The sequence below is a fragment of the Giraffa tippelskirchi genome, chromosome 5 (assembly GCF_054371585.1).
Source record: "Giraffa tippelskirchi isolate mGirTip1 chromosome 5, T2T-mGirTip1v1.2.pri, whole genome shotgun sequence".
NCBI classification, from domain to species: domain Eukaryota; kingdom Metazoa; phylum Chordata; class Mammalia; order Artiodactyla; family Giraffidae; genus Giraffa; species Giraffa tippelskirchi.
The window spans coordinates 140146331-140149612 of NC_137279.1; the positions used below are offsets into that span (position 1 = coordinate 140146331).

General features: G+C 37.0%; 1 non-coding gene across 1 annotated transcript; it reads left to right on the forward strand.

Moving 5' to 3' along the window:
* Nucleotides 1-2024: 2024 nt before the first annotated feature.
* TRNAC-ACA (transfer RNA cysteine (anticodon ACA)) lies at nt 2025-2096 on the forward strand. Its single transcript has one exon. It is a non-coding gene; the product is annotated as a tRNA-Cys (tRNA).
* The last annotated feature ends 1186 nt before the right edge of the window (nt 2097-3282 follow it).

Sequence of the window (3282 nt, forward strand, 5' to 3'; positions counted from 1 at the left end):
GGTTCGATGGCATCATTGACTCAATGGACATGAGTTTGAGCAAGCTTTGGGAGTTGGTGATGGACAGGGAAGCCTGGCATGTGGCAGTCCATGGGGTCACAAAGAGTTGGACATGGCTGAGTGACTGAACTGAACTGATGAATGTGTAGTACTGTAGCATTTGCTATTAAAAAAATTCACATGTGAGTGGACCCAGGCATTTCAAATCTATGTTGTTCAAGGGTCAAATCTAGTTGTTTCATTAGGGTCACACTGTCTTGTTCCTTTATTTGGTTCATATTTCAGTTTCTCAACCTTTTTATTGGTATCCATGCATTAGAAAAAAATGCTGCCTCTTCCAATCTTCATAGGTGGATGATAGTCATCTTCTGTAGAAGATTGACAGTTAAGCCATAGATTCTCTGGGTGTCTCCAACCTTCATGCAAGTCCAAATTGCTGCGTCTGTTTGAACTGGCCCTCAGGTATTTAGGGTATGTTGGGTCCTACACCACTTTGTAAGAGCTACTTGCTCAAGAAGCACCTGGAAAAGTTGAAAGTTTGGGTGAATAGTCTAACTTTCTCTCTGAAGGAAAAAGCTAGATGCTGTTTTTTTTCACCCATTTGATCTATACTGGACTTGGTGGAGGGATTGTGGTGACTACCTCGTTGCTAATTTAAACCACCATCTTTCTTCTCAGTGGCCCTCAGGCTTCTAGAATATGCTAAGTTCCATCAGTGCTTTGAGATAAATCCAATTAGTCACTCACATAGCCCTCAGATAAGTTGTAATTTTGATGTGTATGTTGTCCAACTTTTTTCTTCCCCAGAGAGAAGCCAGAAGCTAGATCCTTCCTCCCAATTGTATGATGTTATATGCCAGGCGGTTACGATGAGTGGGTGTCTCAAATTTACCAACCAATTTTGAATTGGCTAGTTTTGCACTTGCTCAGGGTCCAAAAACTTCTCAACTTGTTTCTCATTTTCTTAGAGAGGGAACTGATCTGTGTATTGTTGTAAATCAGTGAGTCCACGGCAAGAAAGAAAGTACCGGTCTTGACTATTCTACCATTTTGCTGACATCACCCAATCCAACTGTTTTCTTTATAGTCAATGTTTTTGTGTCCTAAGAAATCTTTGTCTACCCTCAAGTTGTGAAGAAATTCTCCTGTATGTTTTTATAAATGCATTTTGGTTTTAGGTTTTATAATCAGGTTTATGATACATTTCACAAAAAAAATTGGAATGTCATATGAAGTGGGTGTAAATGCTCATCTTTTCTTCATATAGATATAGCAGATGTACCACCTTCATTTGTTGAAAATGTTCCTTCTCTTAATTAATTGTAGAGTGCTTTGAAAATAAAATGGCCATTTATATGTCAGATAAGTTTTTGGTTATTATTTCATTTGTTTATCCTAACTCACAATGACTTAATTGTAATTTTGGGTAAATCATTAAATCAGTTGCTGTCGCTTCAGTCATGTCCAACTCTTTGCAACCCATGGACAGTAGCCTGCCAGGCTTCTCTGTTCACAAGATTCTCCAGGCACGTATACTGGAGTGGGTTGCCATTTTCTACACCAGGGGATCTTCCCGACCCAAGGATTGAACCTGCGTCTCTTGTGTTTCCTGCATCAACAGGTGGATTCTTTACCACTAGCACCACTTCTATTATTGTATAACAGATTACTACACACGGAGATTTGAGACTACAGCCATGGATTATTTTGCAGTTCTGTATATCAGAACTACAGGTACTACATGGCTAAGTTCTTTATTCAAGTTCCCACAGGCTGGAATCAAGGTGTCAGATGTCTGATTTCTCATCTAGATCTTGCAGTGCTGTTCCAAGATAATTTAGTTTATTGGCAAAATTCAGTTGCTTCTGGTTTTACAGCTGAGGATGCCTTTTCTAGCTGGATGGTTAGGGGCCAGTCTCAGTTCCCAAAGGCCACCCACTTTCCTTGCCGTAGGACTCCTCCATCTTCAAGGCAAGCAATGGAAGTTTCCTTTGAGTTGAATTCCTCTTATACTTCAAATGACTTCCCTGGTGGCTCAGATGGTAAAGCATCTGCCTACAATGCAGGAGACCCGGGTTCAATCCCTGGGTTGGGAAGATCCTCTGGAGAAGGAAATGGCCACCCACTCTGGTACTCTTGCCTGGAAAATCCTATGGACAGAGGAGTGTGGTAGGCTACAGTCCATAGGGTCTCAAAGAGTTGGACATGAGTGAGCAACTTCACTTTTTTCACTTTATGCTTGAAATATCTAGTTTCCTCTGTTTCTAATGTCTAGACATAAATATATAGGACTCGTGGTTAGAACAGGATTACCTAGATCATCTCCGTTTCTTAAAATCGACTTATATAGCATATGCCAATCACTAGCATAAAATCCATCATATTCACAATCACAGATTGTGTACCTCAGGGGATCTTGAGGGCCTTCTTAGAATTCTGCCTAACTCAGTCAGCTATTGAAAGTCCTTTCTGCAGCAGCATACTCTTTGTTTTAAAGATTATTTCGGCTATTCTAGGACCTTTGCATTTTCATAAATATTTTTAGAAAAAGCTTGCCAATTTCCATTAAAGAAAAAAAGAAACTAAGTTGATGTTGCTGAGGAGAATTAATATCTTAACAATATTTAGCCTTCCTATCAAACTTGGCATTCCAATCCCTTAGCAACATTTTATGATTTTGCATTTTTGTTTGTTTTAGTTTTTGGTATATAAGTTTTAAATGCCTTTTTAAAATTTTATTCTGAAATGTTTGCTTTTGATGCTACTATAAAATTTTATTTTTCAATTGCTGCTATTTATAAAAAATATATTCTATATATTAACATTTTTGGAGAGTTTTCTAATTTTGTCATTCTTTTGAAGTATTATTTGATTCTTTGTTAGTTTGTATGTAAACAACTACGCTGTATTAATAGAAGAAACTATACAGTTTTTCTTTGAAATTTTAATGTCCTGTTTATTCATTTTATGCTTTATTGCACTGGCTAGGACATCCAGTTATATTGAATGCTTGTGATGAAAGTAAATATTCCTGCTTTATTCTAGATCTTAGGGGGAAAGTATCAAATCTTCGCCACTAAGTATAATGTTAGATGCAGGTTATTTATACTTGTTCTGTATTAGATTCAGGAAATTCCTTTTCACTTCTTGTTTGAGAAATATTAAAAAAAAAAAAATTGGTGTTAAATTATGTCAACTTTTGATGTATCAAGATTATCAGGTATTATTTCCTCCCTTATTTTTTTTAAACTTTTTATTTTGTATTGGATTATAGCTGATTAA